Source organism: Ailuropoda melanoleuca, chromosome 1 (assembly GCF_002007445.2).
Source record: "Ailuropoda melanoleuca isolate Jingjing chromosome 1, ASM200744v2, whole genome shotgun sequence".
NCBI lineage: Eukaryota > Metazoa > Chordata > Mammalia > Carnivora > Ursidae > Ailuropoda > Ailuropoda melanoleuca.
Window position 1 is genome coordinate 28227538 of NC_048218.1, and position 19418 is coordinate 28246955.

The following is a 19418-nucleotide window of genomic DNA, read 5'->3' on the forward strand; positions in this document are numbered from 1 at the left end:
GATTACCCTAGCCATATAACCATTGCTACTTTACTAAATATGAGTTTATATGAGTTCTTTGTAAGAAAAAAAACACATTTATTAATAAAATAATGTATAATGGATTTTCAAAGAGTCTAGTGTTCAGAAATAGAAAATGTTAAATCTAATACTTGCAAGAACTGGAAACAGAAGTCCCCTTTATGGAGAATTTCTTTTCATTCTATTAGAATGGAATCTTCTTTGGATCCACCCATAAAAAAGCATAATAATAATAATAGCAACTAACACTTATATAGCACTTAATACAGGTCAGGCACTATTTTAAGTGTTTTGCACACATTAATTTATGTAACCTCACAATGACCTTATGAGACAAGTACTGTTATTACTCATATTTTACAAAGGGAGAAACTTACCTAATGTATTGTAACTCACCAAGGTCACATGCTAGGTGGAAACAGAATTTGAGCACAGGTCTACAATGCATTCCCTTTACCATTCTTCTCTAGGGCCTTCCTGGTTTTAGGTCAACTCTAATCTCTCTCTTTCATAGGAATTCAAAGTTGTGCCCACACATATGTTTCAATCCTTCAATAGCACATAGCATTCCAAAAGGAACAATTTACAAATGATTGTGTAGTGGACAGTCCCTGGATGTCTTTTTCTTCATGCATGTATGTATGTATGTATTCACTTAATAGGATAATGTCAGAAATACAGGTCATGTTATTATGTAGCCACAGTAGGGATCCAAAACTTCTGCACATTTTGAAGTACTGTTTGAATTTCAATTAATCAAAGTAAAGTGCATACACTTGCTCACAAACTTGTCATTGTTAATTTTGGTTGTTTCTAATTCTCTTAAGATCTTGGACATGTTACCCCTAAAATGCTCATTTTTAATATTCCTCTAAATGCACTAGTGTGGCAATAAATTATAATGGAACTAATTGGAACTAGGTTCAAATCCAAATCTATCATTAATTATTTATGTGACCATTGGCAAGTTTCATTTCTTTTTTTTTTTTTAAAGATTTTATTTATTTATTTGACAGAGATAGAGACAGACAGTGAGAGAGGGAACACAAGCAGGGGGAGTGGGAGAGGAAGAAGCAGGCTCCTAGCGGAGGAGCCCGAGGTGGGGCTCAATCCCACAACGTCAGGATCACGCCCTGAGCCGAAGGCAGACGCCTAACCGCTGTGCCACCCAGGCGCCCCCCGACAAATTCATTTCTTAATTGAGGTTTCCTTATTTGTAAAATAGAGATTATATATCTATTTTGGAAGTATTCTGAAAAAAAATTAAAAATAAATACATAATATATCTCCTGAAACAATTTGGAGCTATTCAATATTCTATTATTATTTCCCCTTTCCTCATTTGTATGACAATGGAAATGTGTCTGCTTTACTAATGAAAAATTGTTGAGAAATTTAAGAAACATCAGCTGATAAGTGAAACATGCGTATCTATGCTTTAAAAGTATTCAAACGATCATTAATCTACTTATTTGAGTATAAAGTGAGTATGGGGAGATGTGAATCTGAATAAGCTTTAGTTTTTCTATTAAGGTCCGTATTAAAGTCATATACAATGTCCACATGGTGAATTGGATTTTTGTTTTGTTTTCTTTCTGTCTTTAATGACAGTAATATTAGAAAATCACCTTTGTTATCGTTAGAAGAAAAGTTGCCTTTGTAGAATAAGGGTAGGTTTTCTTGAAAAAGAAAGGGTGGGTTGAAATAGTATCATCCCAGGGCTCCTTCTGTTAGAACAGCTGACATTCAGTGGTGGATAGCAGTACTTTCTGAGAAAAGAGATTCCATCACACCCATTCTGTTTCAAGGATTTGCAGAAAAATTTTACTTGTCCACTGATGCAGGGGAGTCCATGGGAAGAGAAAGAATATTCATTGGACACCAGACCTGGTTCTGGCAGCGCTCCAAGGTGACAGCTTGACTTTGGATAACTGCTATAGATCTGAAATAAATATTATTGTACAGTCCTAGCATTCCAAGCAAGAGGATGACCTTGGCCAAGCTTTCACAAGGAAAAGAGCTCATCCTTATTCAGTGGCAGATAGAGCATGCTCTCCTAGCCCCTGAAGGAAGAATAAGCAATGGGTAGAAAGTAGAATAGGTAACATTCAGCCTAACAATCACTACTGGACAGCAATAGAATGCACAATTTATGGAGTTGTGAACACCCATCACAAAAATTATTCTAGCAAAACCCAGATAACTATTTGTCATAAATACTGTGTTTGGATTTCAGAATTCATGTTCAGCAAATATTCATTTAGTGTTTAATAATGTGCTAACCCTTGTTCTAAGTCTGAGGATTACAGCCACAAAGCAAAATACTGTTATCATGAATATTACAATATTGGAGAATAAGAAAACAAATAAACATAGAGATATATAACATAGTTTAATTTAGGGATAATGCCTAAGGAAAAATAAAGCCTGACAAAGGAGGTAAGAATAATGGTACTACCACTTTAGAAAGGATGATCATGGAAGGTTCCTGACAATCTGTCTAGTAACTAGAGGTAGAGCATGAGTCCTTGGAAGTCATCATAAGACTATGAATGTTATACCAAGAGGATTGAAAGCACATGGTGGGAGGTAGACTCCAGGGTTTTAACTTCTCTTTGAACTCTGTAACTCTTCTATTTTCCTCAAAATGAAGTAACAAATATTCAAGTTATTATGAATTATTTAAAATGGGAAAGCTATAACAATTGAATATAGGTCAAATGTCTGAAAATAATTATATATGTCATGGAACAAATTTACTTAATTATTTAATTTCGTCTTTATAGTTTTCATTGACTTTATATATAATTTTCAAAATTTCAAAATGTAAAAAAGAAAAAAAAGTAGGGATTAATGTAAGGAACTCCATGTATCCATTACTCAGCTTAAGTATCAAACTGCGCAAATCTTATTTCATCTGTAAGCCTACCTACTGAACCTCCAATCTCAGATAATATTGAAACAATTTCTAGACATCACATCATTTCATTCTTAAAAATTTCAGAATGTAAGAACTTTTTGAAATATACCCATAGCATCATTAAGACTCCTGAAAGTATTTACAATCATTTCTTAATGTCATGAAATACCTAATGTTCAAATTTCTCTAAGTGTCTTATAAATGTTTCATTAAAATTGATTTATTTGAATCTGTATCTATGGTTTACACATCATAGTCTTTTGATATTGCACTGTCTTTTTTAATGTATCAGTCACCCCTCCCTTTTTGTAAAAAAAAAATGCTATTTAGTTGTTGACAAAATTGTCTCACTTGTCTTGTTACTCCCCCACACACTAGGTTTTGATAATTTCATCCTCATGGTATAATTTAACATGTTTCTCTGTTTCCTGTATTAAAAACAAATAAACAAACAAAAGGACAACTGGGAGTTACATCTAGAAGTTTGATCAAATTTTGTTTAAGATTTTCTCCCAGTTTTGTAGACACTCCGTCACAGAGACTATCCCCTATAGCCCACCTTTGTGCTCATGTGAAGCTCTCCTCACCTCCTCGACCTTAGACATTGTGTAAGGTACAATCCCAAGCTTGAGGATAAATTAGTACAATTCTCAGAAGCAGCTGAGACTTGTCATTCATTCATGTGGGTCTCCAGAAAAACCCAGTTCTTAGGCTTCATTAGTATGTCAAGATACTGTTTACTATCCTAACCTATATGAATTTGGAAAATATTATTTATAAAAAAATGATAGAAATAAAGATACTGAATAAAACATTGTTGAAGAAATGTTATTATGGCCCTTTAAACTTTATTATTGAAAAACCATAGATAATTGTTGTTGAAGGCTTTGGGGGTTCATTTTATCCTTTTAAAGTCTTATTTCTTTTTCTGTAACTTTACATAAAGCTCTTCTGAATGTCAGTTTTTCCTGAGATCATACCCTCAACTCAGTTTCTCCAGCCCACAGATGGACTTCAGGACTATATTCTTTATGACAGGAACATTTTAAAATTTATTTTTGCTTATTACCGGGAAAACCCAGAAGATCTATGACTATCAGAACAGACTATTAACCTTCCTTTTCTCTCTCTTCCTCAGTGTTCTTCACTGCACCTGCTGACTAATGACAGTGCAAATCAGCCCTTAGTTTGAGACACACATAAATCTGAGGGGTGTTATTATTTTGCATTTTTCCCTAAGGACGTGATTGGGGTAAAATAACCTAAATTCAACCTTTTTTTTTCTCCTCATAGCTTGTTCACTTCTAGCTGATTTCAGATCTGCCCTTCCGCCATGCTGTCCTCTCTCCCTGACCTTCTGTTCCACACTAATGAACCCTGTTAATAGCTAATCTTTGTTCTGTGATAGCAACTATTTCTAATCTGGGATGTTCAAATTAGCAGTTTTCCTTAACTTGTGGCTAATTATAGTTATTTTTTAACCTAATTTTAAGTGTGGTTTCTTCAAATCTTCTTGCTTTCCCCTTCTGTGACTTTTTATTGCTCAGTGATCTTTGCAATTCAACCCAGTGTTTGGATGAAAGGGGGAAATTGATGCTTTAAGTAAATTTAATTTGTTTCCATCTTTGGGGGTGATTTGTAACTTTAAGAAATTGTCATGCTTATTATTTTATTCTTAAATATATTTCCTTGTTTCCAAACTACCACCAAACAAAAACAAGCAAACAAAAACCTGAAATACTTAATTTTTTAAAAAATTGTTATTGGAAGTTTAAAACTTATCCAGCCAAATATGTACACATTATTTTTGCTCTCTATCATGTACATTTGCACATAAAGCCTAAGCTTTTCTTTTCTCCTTTACATAACAACAGCAAAAATTATTTATTACACATCTATTCCGTGTCAGAAACTGTGTCACATATTAGGAATACAGTGAGAAAGAAACAAGTTTTGTCCTTTATATTGTGGAACTCTATAAAGAGCTAATAACTGAATGGGTCAGCTACTTTCTGTCAAGCATTCATTGCCATTTCTTTTGCAGTGAACACAATTTGTTCCAACTGTCAATTGTAGGAAAACTAAGAGGTCTTCAGAGCAACATGTGCAGTTTCTTGATTATTCATTTATGTTCAATTTCCTCTCAATTTCATTTACAGGTTTTATATTGGTTGGTGGCATGTGGTACTGAGAGCCCCAAGGCATTTAAGAAAGTGAAAAGCAAAAAAAAAAAAAAAAAAAAAAAAAAAAAAGCCTTAAAACAGAAAGTCAGAGGTGAAAAGCTATATTTGGACACCTGATAGACTAGGTGTATTTGGAGTTTTCTCTGCAATATGTTTGAAACTTTAATAGGATTATATGCCTAAGAGTCAGAATTTTATTCTGTGCAATTTACATAAAGTGAGAAGTGGATATTTTACAATCTTGATTTGGGCTTATAATGTATGCTTTATAGTAAGAATCTATAACCGGGACTTGGTCAGCAACAAAAAGCTGAAAAGGCTCTTTTGCCACTCTGCCGGATGCCCCCGAAGTGTCCTTTTATCCCCTCCTCCCTCCATGCCCACACCCATCATTACTCACACCAGGAATGGATCTATGCAGGTACAGAGAGTGAGTTTACTCCCTCTTNGTCAGTTAAAAAAAGAAAAAAAAAAAAAAAAAAAAAAAAAAAGCCTTAAAACAGAAAGTCAGAGGTGAAAAGCTATATTTGGACACCTGATAGACTAGGTGTATTTGGAGTTTTCTCTGCAATATGTTTGAAACTTTAATAGGATTATATGCCTAAGAGTCAGAATTTTATTCTGTGCAATTTACATAAAGTGAGAAGTGGATATTTTACAATCTTGATTTGGGCTTATAATGTATGCTTTATAGTAAGAATCTATAACCGGGACTTGGTCAGCAACAAAAAGCTGAAAAGGCTCTTTTGCCACTCTGCCGGATGCCCCCGAAGTGTCCTTTTATCCCCTCCTCCCTCCATGCCCACACCCATCATTACTCACACCAGGAATGGATCTATGCAGGTACAGAGAGTGAGTTTACTCCCTCTTATGATGACCTTAGCGCAAATTTGGGAAGCCTCCACAAAAATTGGATTAATGAATTTGAAGTTCAAAATGGGACCCAAAACACATTCTTATATTCAGTTGTAGATTTCCTTTCATTATTGGAGAGGTGGTAACAATAAAGTGCTATGACGTATTATATTTTTTTCAAGGTGTTAGTGGATTGTGAGCGTGACTGTCACTCCACTTTAAAATTTAGCAGTGTTCTCATCCACATTCTCTTTTCTTCTTTCGCCCTCTCCCAACCATTTCTAGTGAAACAAATCTCCAGAGGATCATAAAATCATAAAAAATTAAACTAGAAAAGACCTGAGAGATCATATTTTCTATTTCCTTTATTTTAAATATGAAACCGAGGCCCAATTTTCTATAACTTGACAGGCATTATGACCTAAAAATAGCATTCAAAAGAAATATAATTGGTGTTAGAAGGAGAACTTCCCAGGCAGAATGATATTATGGAATGGTCTGCAAGTCCCTATGGGTAATTAGGTAGATGGTTTATTGCTTAATCTCTAAGTCAAGATCAGGTTTTCTCTCCTTACTTTAAAAGTAAATGTTGCTCAAAGGGATAGTGAGTTTTTTACACAGTTAAGAAACAGATGTGGGAAATACCAGACAACTTTTCAGCAAGATTATGTTTAACTTATTAGATGAGAAATAGGCCTAGTTATATATATATGTATATATATAAACATATATTATATATAAATATACAGAAATATATGTTTTATATATTTATAATATATACATATATTATATAAATATAATATATTTAAAATATACATTTTATAATCTCACGATTTTCTTCAATTTATCTGTAATAAAATATGTACACATTTTGATTGGCAAGTACAGTGGTTTTTGAATGGGCACAAGTGCATGTAAATATATATGTTTAAATGTCTTATCTGTATACGTACATAAGTATAAATATGTTTAAAGAATGCATTTGCTCATTGGGTGAATTTCACCACATTCTAACAATATAGTTGCCTATTCAGAAATTTGTGGAAGGGATGGAGGTTAACAGTAACTAGGAGGAAAAGGGAAAAGTAAAGGGATGACAGTTTGTTTAATTCTTACCATGGGTCAGGCATTAGACTACTGGCTTTATGTATATCTTAATCACCCTTCACAGTAGCACTAATAGGTTGATATTTCTTCATCTCAGCAATAAGAAAATTGAGGCTTCAGGGAGGTTAAGTGACTCTCCCTGGGTCACATAGATGCCAAGTGGTACAGTATGAATTCCTGCTCAAATCCAATTGGCAGCAAAGAAAAACAGCTAAAGGTAAAATGGCATTTACTATTCATAAGTATATTAAATATAGGTTTTACATATATTGATCCATTTTATCATAATAGAAACAAATGGGTTGATATTGTTATTCCCTTTTTATAGATAGGAAAACTAAAGCCAGTAAGAGCTTTAGTAACTTGCTAAAGTGCACGCAGCTAGAATGACACATCCTGGATACAAATCCAGGTTGCCTAGCTGTACTCTGTACTTAAATTCATTTATCTACACTGCTCTCTGAAGTGGATACCTGGTTGCTTTGTCATACTCAACTTTCTGAAAATGCTTTGAGGCATAAAAGCATCAACAATCACGTACCTTGGGAGTAGGAGACCTTAGTTTCATCTAGTCCCAGGAATTCAGCTAGATAGCTATCAAATCATTCTGAACACCTGCGAACTCAACCAGAGATCTAAGAAAAGAATAGCTGCAACTCTACAAATAGAAAAGCGACTATTTTCTACAAGAATGACAAGATGGAAAAATTCACCTCAATAAAGTGAACAAGAGGCAGTACTGACTGCCAGGGACCTAATCAGTATGGATATAAGTAAGATGTGGGAAATAGAGTTCAGAATAATAATTATAAAGATACAAGCTGGGCTTGAAAAAAGCATAGAAGACACTAGGGTGTCCCTTTCTGGGAAATAAAAGAACTAAAAGCTAATCAATTCAAAACCAAAAAGGCTCTTAATGAGATGCAATAAAAAATGGAGGCTCTAACTGCTAGGATAAATGAGACAGAGGAAAGAATTAGTGATATAGAAGACACAACAATGGAGAATAAAGAAGCTGAGAAAAAGATAAACAATTACTGGATCATGAGGGGAGAATTTGAGAGATAAGTGATATCATAAAGTGAAACAGTATACTAGCAAAACTTGCAAATCTCAGAGACAAAGAGAAAAATCCTGAAAGCAGCTTGGGACAAGAGGTCCATAACCTACAAGGTTAGAAATATTAGACTGACAGCAGACCTATCTACAAAGACCTCCCTGGCTAGAAAGGACTAGCATGATATATTCAGAGTCCTAAATGAGAAAAATGTGCAGGCAAGAATACTTTATTCAGCTAGTATGTCGTTCAAAATAGAAGGAGAGATAAAAAGCTTTCAGGACAAACAGAAACTGAAAGAATTTGTGATCACTAAACCAGCCCTGCAAGTAATATTAAAAGGGATCCTTTAAGTGAAGAAAGAGCCAAAAGTAACATAGACCAGAAAGGAACAGAGACAATATACAGAAGCAGTGACTTTATGGGTAATAAAATGGCACTAAATTCATATCTTTCAATAGTTACTCTGAACATAAATGGGCTAAATGCCCCAATCAAAAGACACAGGGTATCAACTTGAATAAAAAAGCAAGACCCATTGATATGCTGTCTGCCAGAGACATTTTAGACCCAAAGACACCTCCAGAGTGAAAGTGAGGGGGTGGAAAACCATTTATTGTGTTAATGGACATCAAAAGAAAGCTTGGGTGGCAGTTCTTATATCAGACAAATTAGATTTTAAACCAAAGTCTGTAATAAGAGATGAGGAAGAACACTATATCATAATTAAAGGGTCTAGCCAGCAAGATCTAACAATTGTAAATATTTAATCCCCTAACAGGGGAGCAGCCAGTTATATAAACCAATTAATAACAAAATCAAAGAAACATCAATAATAATACGATAATAGTCAGGGACTTTAACACCCCACTCACTGAAGTGGACAGATCATCTAAGCAAAAGATCAACAAGGAAACAAAGGCTTTGAATGACACACTGGACTGGATGGACTTCACAGATATATTCAGAGCATTCCATCCTGAAGCAACAGAATACACATTCTTCTTGAGTGCACATGGAACATTCTCCAGAATAGATCACATACTGGCTCACAAATCAGGTTTCAACTGGTATCAAACGATTGGGATCATTCCTTATTTTCAGACAACAATGCAAGAGGAAATTTGGGAAGAACTCAAAATATGTGGAGGCTAAAGACCATNAGATGCCAAGTGGTACAGTATGAATTCCTGCTCAAATCCAATTGGCAGCAAAGAAAAACAGCTAAAGGTAAAATGGCATTTACTATTCATAAGTATATTAAATATAGGTTTTACATATATTGATCCATTTTATCATAATAGAAACAAATGGGTTGATATTGTTATTCCCTTTTTATAGATAGGAAAACTAAAGCCAGTAAGAGCTTTAGTAACTTGCTAAAGTGCACGCAGCTAGAATGACACATCCTGGATACAAATCCAGGTTGCCTAGCTGTACTCTGTACTTAAATTCATTTATCTACACTGCTCTCTGAAGTGGATACCTGGTTGCTTTGTCATACTCAACTTTCTGAAAATGCTTTGAGGCATAAAAGCATCAACAATCACGTACCTTGGGAGTAGGAGACCTTAGTTTCATCTAGTCCCAGGAATTCAGCTAGATAGCTATCAAATCATTCTGAACACCTGCGAACTCAACCAGAGATCTAAGAAAAGAATAGCTGCAACTCTACAAATAGAAAAGCGACTATTTTCTACAAGAATGACAAGATGGAAAAATTCACCTCAATAAAGTGAACAAGAGGCAGTACTGACTGCCAGGGACCTAATCAGTATGGATATAAGTAAGATGTGGGAAATAGAGTTCAGAATAATAATTATAAAGATACAAGCTGGGCTTGAAAAAAGCATAGAAGACACTAGGGTGTCCCTTTCTGGGAAATAAAAGAACTAAAAGCTAATCAATTCAAAACCAAAAAGGCTCTTAATGAGATGCAATAAAAAATGGAGGCTCTAACTGCTAGGATAAATGAGACAGAGGAAAGAATTAGTGATATAGAAGACACAACAATGGAGAATAAAGAAGCTGAGAAAAAGATAAACAATTACTGGATCATGAGGGGAGAATTTGAGAGATAAGTGATATCATAAAGTGAAACAGTATACTAGCAAAACTTGCAAATCTCAGAGACAAAGAGAAAAATCCTGAAAGCAGCTTGGGACAAGAGGTCCATAACCTACAAGGTTAGAAATATTAGACTGACAGCAGACCTATCTACAAAGACCTCCCTGGCTAGAAAGGACTAGCATGATATATTCAGAGTCCTAAATGAGAAAAATGTGCAGGCAAGAATACTTTATTCAGCTAGTATGTCGTTCAAAATAGAAGGAGAGATAAAAAGCTTTCAGGACAAACAGAAACTGAAAGAATTTGTGATCACTAAACCAGCCCTGCAAGTAATATTAAAAGGGATCCTTTAAGTGAAGAAAGAGCCAAAAGTAACATAGACCAGAAAGGAACAGAGACAATATACAGAAGCAGTGACTTTATGGGTAATAAAATGGCACTAAATTCATATCTTTCAATAGTTACTCTGAACATAAATGGGCTAAATGCCCCAATCAAAAGACACAGGGTATCAACTTGAATAAAAAAGCAAGACCCATTGATATGCTGTCTGCCAGAGACATTTTAGACCCAAAGACACCTCCAGAGTGAAAGTGAGGGGGTGGAAAACCATTTATTGTGTTAATGGACATCAAAAGAAAGCTTGGGTGGCAGTTCTTATATCAGACAAATTAGATTTTAAACCAAAGTCTGTAATAAGAGATGAGGAAGAACACTATATCATAATTAAAGGGTCTAGCCAGCAAGATCTAACAATTGTAAATATTTAATCCCCTAACAGGGGAGCAGCCAGTTATATAAACCAATTAATAACAAAATCAAAGAAACATCAATAATAATACGATAATAGTCAGGGACTTTAACACCCCACTCACTGAAGTGGACAGATCATCTAAAAAAGATCAACAAGGAAACAAAGGCTTTGAATGACACACTGGACTGGATGGACTTCACAGATATATTCAGAGCATTCCATCCTGAAGCAACAGAATACACATTCTTCTTGAGTGCACATGGAACATTCTCCAGAATAGATCACATACTGGCTCACAAATCAGGTTTCAACTGGTATCAAACGATTGGGATCATTCCTTATTTTCAGACAACAATGCAAGAGGAAATTTGGGAAGAACTCAAAATATGTGGAGGCTAAAGACCATCCTACTAAAGAATGAATGGGTCAACCAGGAAATTAAAGAAGAATTTAAAAATTCATGGAAACAAATGAAAATGAAAACATAACTGTTCAAAACCTTTGGGATGCAGTAAAGTTGGTCCTAAGAGGGAAGTATATAACAATACAAGACTTTCTCGAGAAACAGAAAAGCTCTCAAATATGGTACCTGACCTTACACCTAAAGATGCTGGTGAAAGAACAGTAAGTAAAGCCTAAACCCAGCAGAAGAGAATTAATAAAGAGTAGAGCAGAAATCAATGAAATAGAAACCAAAAGAACAGGAGAACAGATCAATGAAACTAGGAGCTGGTTCTTTGAAAGAATTAATAAGATTGATAAACCCCTGGCCAGACTTATCAAAAAGAAAAGAGAAAGGGGAATGAGATGAAGATGGAACCGAAGCTGGGCACAGGCAGTGGACGCAGTCCCGCTGAGAGCTGAAGATGACAGTGGAGATATACTCAACATCAGTCACCAGTGATAACCTAAGTCTACATGACATGCTGGCCTGGATCAATGAGTCTCTGCAGCTGAATCTGATGAAGATCGAACAGTTGTGCTCAGAGGCTGCACATTGTCAGTTTATGGACATGCTGTTCCCTGGCTCCATTGCCTTGAAGAAAGTGAAATTCCAGGCTGAGCTACAACATGAATACATCAGAACTTCAAAATACTACAAGCAGCTTTTAAGAGAATGGTTGTTGGCAAAATAATTCCTGTGGACAAACTAGTGAAAGGAAAGTTTCAGGACAATTTTGAATTTGTTCAGTGGTTCAAGAAGTTTTTTGATGCAAACTGTGATGAAAAAGACTATGACCCTGTAGCTGTTAGACAAGGTAAAAAAACTGCAGTGGCTCCTCCCTTTTTCCTCCAGCTCTGAACAAACGGAAGAAACCCCTCGGCTCTAGTACTGCAGCTCCACAGAGGCTCACTGCAACACACAGAACTACTGCAATCCCTAAGGCGGCCCGGGCGTGGTGTGGAAGAATCCTGGTGTGGGCAACGGGGAGAATGAAGCAGCTGAATTGAGGCAGCAGGTCAAGGTATTGAAACTTACCATCGAAGACTTGGAGAAAGAAAGGGATTTCTACTTTGGAAAGCTAAGAAACATTGAATTCATTTGCAAGGAAAACAAGGGGGGGAAGCAACACTGTATTGCAGTGACTGTGGACATTCTGTATGCCACACACGAAGGCTTTGTGATAACTAATGAAGGGAGCCCACAGGAGGAACAAGAAGAGTATTATCAGCCTGGACGAGCAGAGCAATATCCAAATTCTTCACTCCAAATCATGTGCTTAACTGTAAAATAACCCCTTTTATTATTCTTAGAGGACTCACTGGTTTCTTTTTATAAGCAAACAGTACCTCTTCTTAAAGTACACTTTGCAGAAGTTTCACCCATTTTCCAATGAGCTTGAGTTAGGAACTTTTACCCTGTAGCACAGCAATATTAACATCTAGTTGGGTCACCTAGAGGCTGACTTCAGGGCTCACTGTGTGGACACTTGTAACACTGATAGCGGGAGAAGATATTTTTATGGAATACACTGAGGTGGAGACCTCAGTAGAGAAATGTACAGACTGATTTGAATTTAAAAATAATGTGAAATCTTGGCAGAGAACATTTTAATAAATAAAAGCCTTTAGAGTATTTAAAAGAAAAAAAGAAAAGAGGAAGGAGCCAAGTAAATAAAATCAGGATTGAAATGGGAGAGATCACAACCAACACCAAAGAAATACAAATAATTATAAGGACATATTATGAGCAACTATATGCTAACAAATTAAGCAATCTGGTAGAAACTGAAACTTACAAACTACCAAAACTGAAACAGGAAGATATAGAAAACTTGAACAGACCCATAACCATCAAGGACATTGAAATAGTCATCAAAAATCTCCCAACATACCAGAGTCCAGGGCTGGATGGCTTCCCAGGGGAATTCTACCAAACATTTAAAGAAGAACTAATACCTATTCTTCTGAAACCCTTTCAAGAAATAGAAATGGAAGGAAAACTTCCAAACTCTTTCTGTGAGGCCAGCATTACCTTGATCCCAAAACCAGACAAAGATCCCACAAAAAAGAATTACAGACCAATATCCCTGATGAACATGGATGTCAAAATTCTCACCAATATACTAGCTAATAGGATCCAATAACACATTAAAAGATTATTCACCATGATCAAGTGGGATTTATTCCTGGGCTGCAAGGGTGATTTAACATCTGCAAATCAATCAGTGTGACACACTACGTTGATTAAAGAAAAGACAAGATCCATATCATCCTCTCAATAGATGCAGAAAAAGCATTTGACAAAATGCAGCATCCTTTCTTGATTAAAACTCTTCGCAGTTTAGGGATAGAGGGAATATACCTCAATATCATGAAAGCCATATATGAAAAGCCCACAATGAATACCATTCTCAATGGGGGAAAAACTGAGAGCTTTTCCCCTAAGGTCAGGAACACAACAGGGATGTCCATTATCACCATTGTTGTTCAACATAGTACTAGAAGTCCTGGCCTCAGAAATCAGATAACAAAAAGAAATAAAAGACATCCAAATCAACAAAGAAGTCGAACTCTCACTCTTCACATGTGACATGATATTTTATGTTGGAATACCCAGAAGACTGCACCCCAAAATTTCTAGAACTCATACAGGAATTCAAGAAAGTGGCAGGATATAAAATCAATGCACAGAAATCACTTGCATTTCTATATACTAACAGTGAGACAGAAGAGAAATTAAGAAGTTGATCCCATTTACAATTGCATTAAAAGCCATAAGATATCTAGGAATAAACCTAACCAAAGAGGCAAAGGATCTGTACTCAGAAAACCAAAGAACACTCATGAAAGAAACTGAGGCAGACACAAAGAAATGGAAAAACATTCAGTGCTCATGGATTGGAAGAGCAAATATTGTGAAAATGTCTGTGCTACTCAAAGCAATCTACATATTCAATTCAATTCCTATCAAAATACCATCAACTTTTTTCACAGAGCTGGAACAAATAATCCTAAAATTTGTATGGAACCAAAAAGACCCCGAATAGCCAAAGGAATGTTGAAAAAGAAAACCAAAACTGGTGGCATCACAATTCCAGACTTCCAGCTCTATTACAAAGCTGTAATCATCAATACAGTATGATACTGGCACAAAAACAGACACATAGATCAATGGAACTGAATAGAGAACCCAGAAATGGATCCTCAACTCTATGGTCAACTAATCTTCAATAAAACAAGAAAAAATAACCAATGGAAAAAAGACCATATCTTCAATAAATGGTGTTGGGAAAATTGGACAGCCACTTGCAGAAGAATGAAACTGGACCATTTCCTTACACCATACACAAAAGTAGACTAAAAATGAATGAAAGACCCGAGGAATCATCAAAATCCTAGAGAGGAACACAGACAGCAACCTCTGTAACCTCGGCTGAAGCAACTTCTTGATGGATACTCTCCAAAGGCAAGGAAAACAAAGCCAAAAATGAACTATTGGCACTTTATCAAGATAAAAAGCTTTTGTACATCAAAGGAAACAGTCAACCAAACCAAAAGAGAACCAACAGAATGGGAAGAGGTATTTGCAAATGTCTTATCAGATAAAGAGCTAGTATCCAAAATCTATAAAGAACTTATCAAACTCAACACCCAAAGAATAAATAATCCAATCAAGAAATGGGCAGAAGACATGAATAGACATTTCTCCAAAGAAGACATACAAATGGCCAACAGACACATGAAAAAATGCTCAACATCTCTCGGCAGCAGGGAAACACAAATCAAAACCACAATGAGATACTATCTCACACCAGTCAGAATGGCTAAAATTAACAAGTCAGAAAATGACTGATGTTGTTGGCAAGGATGCAGAGAAAGGGAAACCCTCTTACACTGTTGGTGGGAATGCAAGCTGTTGCAGCCACTCTGGAAAATAGTATGGAGGTTCCTCAAAAAGTTGAAAGTAGAGCTACCCTATGACACAGCAATTGCACTACTGGGTATTTACCCCAAAGATACAAATGTAGTGATCTGAAGGGGCACCTGCACCCCAATTTTATAACAGCAATGTCCATAATAGCCAAACTATGGAAAGAACCCAGATATCCATGGAGAGCTGAATGGATAAAGAAGATGTGGTATATATATACATATATATATATGATGGAGTACTACTCAGTCATCAAAAAAATGAAATCTTGCCATTTGCAACAATGCGGATGGAACTAGAGGGTATTACACTAAGTGAAATAAGTCAGTCAGAGAAAGACAATTATCATAGGATCTCACTCATATGTGGAATTTAAGAAACAAAAGAGGATCATGGAGAAGAGAGGAAAAAACAAAACAAGATGAAATCAGAGAGGGAGACAAACCATAAGGAACTGTTTAATCATAGGAAACATACTGAGGGTTGCTGGAGGAGAGGAGGGTGGAGGGATGGGGTAACTAAATGAGGGACATTAAGAAGGGCACGTGATGTAATGAGCACTGGGTATTATATACAACTGATGAATCACTGACCTCTACCTCTGAAACTAATAATACGTTATATGTTAATTAATTGAATTTAAATAAAAATAAATTAGTTAATTAAAAAATAAAATAACCATTTCATTGAAAGTGAAAAAATTAACCAATCATAAAAATGTTAAACAAAAAAAAATAGCCATCACATATCTTGTCAACATACAGTACTAAGTGTCCAAACAGGCTAATGCCTAAATGGTTTTATGCAATTTACATATATTTTGTTCTTCTGACATGGCCAATACCCTAAATATTTACCTGGAATGGGAAATAGTTTTATGGAGAGAGATAAGAAAGTACCATGTTCATATTACTTCACATTTTAGTTTAAAATACTCTTTAATATTATATTTTATAAAGAGTTACTGTCCTTTTGGAAAGTCCTGGTGTTTGTCTTCTTTATCATTCCAAGGAGAGTTCTCTGTCTCTCTCTCTCTCGTTCTTTATCACCATGGAGGATTCTCTTTTGTTTCTATATTTGGCAAAAATACATTGGCATAAGTTTTAGAATACATTGAAATTACTTAATGTTAAATGTAATATATAATATTGTATTAGTTAGACATTATCAGGTAGGCTTCTATAATAGAGACCAGAAATAAAAGTGATGGTACATAAAAAAAAAAAAAATTGGAGGAAGGCAGTCCACGAGAGGCACAGAGTGCCACCATGTCATCAAACACCCAGGTACTCTCTGTATTCTGCTCCAGACTGTCCACTTGGGGTTGACTCAGAATTTCTGTGTTCCAGAAAGAAGGCAAGAAGAGGGTTAGAGAGTCAAAGGGGTGCTTCTCAGAGGTAGGTCAGGTCTCTTTAAGAGGCCTCTCTGGAGGATCCACACAGCATTTTTCATTCTTATGTTAGTCACATGGTAGCAACCAGCTAGCAGGGCAGATCAGGATAGCCTTTTATCTGAGATCATATGATGCTTTGACATCTTCAAATTTCCTATTTGTTAATAAAGTTAATATATTTGAAGGCTATATATACCTATTCTAAGGTATCAGCTTGCAGATTATCTAAATACTACTACAGACTTAAACTCCCTGATGCATATTGCTGAACAAGCACTTACTGAATACTTAATTACGAGCTAAAATTAGCCCTTGGCCATAGGGACTGTTCAAAGATGAGTAACAGTTTATCCTTCTCTCAAAACCTAAATTTGATGAAGAAGAAAGACATATAAACTCATCATATCACACAGTGTGAAATATATTTAAGATGTGCTAGTTATACAAAGAAGGAAACTGACTTGTGAGATGGGGGTGGACTGGAAAAGCAATTGGAAAAGCTTCCCAGAGGAGATGAAATGTGATCAGGAATGAGAAAGTTAAGTTGGGTTTCCCTGCAAATCGAGGAAAGAATAACTCAGACAGAAGTAATAGGTTTCCAAAACCTTATTGCATATCCATTTATGTTCAATATGCAACAATAGTTTAATGCTTGAAGATACGACATGAATGCATAGCCAGAAATCCAAGGATCTAGATCAGGGTCATCAAACAACAACTCACTGCTAAATCTTATTTGTGGCATGGTTTTGATAAATAAAGTTTTATTGGAACACAGGCATACCCATTGTGTCATTAGCATATTGTTTGTAATGGCTTTCACACAACAGCTGACTTCTGCAGTGGCAGCAGAGACAATATGGTCTATAAGAGATAAAAATATTTATCACTTGTCCCTTTATAGAAAAAGTTTGCCGAATCCTGATGTAGACCACAGACATTTGCACAGGTATAAAAAAATGATCTGATCATTTCAAAAATAAATTAACATGTAGGAGGCCAAACTATCCCAAAGTTCCTGGCTGCAGGCACAAAGCAAAACAAGATGGAAGGTTAAAGGTGAATAAACACAGTACCATCAAGGTATAAGTTTAATAAACTAGCTTAACATCTTGAAAGAAACAACCACCATTGTAGCCTATAAAAAAATATCAAATGTCCCAGATTTTACCTTCCTCACTTTTACGTACCAGACAATTTGCATGTTAGACATTAAAGACGACCAAAATGGCAAATGTGAACCTTCTCCTCTTGTTAGAAGACCTGTAAAATAGAAACAGAAATAGAGAAAAGGAAGTGATCTAAAATATGTGTTTCCATTTAGTACACTTTTTTCCCCCTTAGAGTATCTGGTTTAGGGTTTAGTACCTTTAACCTGGACCAGTCCTTACCTTTTCCCAATGTTCTGACGCACTGATCCACTTGACAAGATCAATACAACTTGAACAGAGGAGGGAGAATCAAGGAACTTATGTCCGCAAAATAAGTTGATCAGCTCAAAAGCTGAGAACAAAATTCAGAACACCCACATATCAGTCAAACAGGGAAATTCTATTCCTTTGTAATCACAAAATAAATATATCTTTAGTCCCTGTCCTTGTCAGGTGACAAGATGCAAACCAGAAATGTTTGGTTTCCTGTCTCTAGTGCAGGTTGATTATGATCAACTCTTAATAAACTGGATTGTTGATCACCTGATCAACTGTTAGTGGGTTGATGATCACTGATGATCACCAGCCCATCAGCAGGATTTGTTATTATAATGATAAATAGGTTGGAGTACTAGAGAGAATATTGGATTGAGAAGCATAGATGCCAACATTTACTGAGTTTTACAACTCGAAAGAATCTTAAGCGTCATCTAGGCTAATATTTATTTATTTATTTATTTATTTATTTATTTATTTGGAGGAAAACCATGTCCAGAGGAATATATGATCCAGGCATTAGTCTAGGCCTAATCTACTGTGGGACTTTAGAGATGAATTCTCAACTTTTCATGTAAAACTGATTTTTTTCATGTAAAACTCACATGATCAAACAATCATGAAGAAAACCTCTGCATTACAGACCACGTATTAAACAAACAAACCCCACTAGTTTTAAGAAGGGTCTTTCTGGGTTTTAGCTTAAGGGCTCAGGGTGTAATCTTTCAGATCCGGACTACTCTATCTCTTTGATAAGGTGAGTCCCCACTGTTCTGCACAAAACGTTGCATTACATTCTTTTTTGTCTTTTTAGTAGACAGAAACAGGGGAAACAAGGCTTTAAAACAGACATATCTGAGTCCAAATTGGAACATTTTACCAACTTACCAATTTTGTATCTTGGGTAAGATAAATTTCTCAAACTCTGTGAGCCTCAAATTCTTCACTGGGAATGTAGCAATATTAATGCCTACATTTGGGCGTCGTTTTGAGGGTTATGATAAACTATCTATAGACAAGCACCATATTCAGCACATAATAAATGCTGGAGAGATAATAACTCAACATACGTATTTTCTGTTTTCCCTTGTCTTCTTTGGCTGCATTTCTCCTCTGACATTGACCTTTAAAACCATCTCATCTTTCTTCTCTCTCCCTCTGCCCCTTCTGCTCTTGCTCTCTTACTTTCCGTCTCATAAACAAATAAATAAATCTTTTAAAAAATCTCATATTTCTGTTTGCACTACTTTATATAA

At 35.7% G+C, this 19418-nt stretch overlaps 1 protein-coding gene and 1 pseudogene across 14 annotated transcripts in view; both read left to right on the forward strand.

Moving 5' to 3' along the window:
* ROBO2 (roundabout guidance receptor 2) overlaps positions 1-19418 on the forward strand; it is a 1624218-nt gene that overhangs the window by 549883 nt on the left and 1054917 nt on the right. The gene's annotated exons all lie outside the window — the stretch shown is intronic.
* Positions 11834-12703, forward strand: LOC100483275 (annotated as a pseudogene).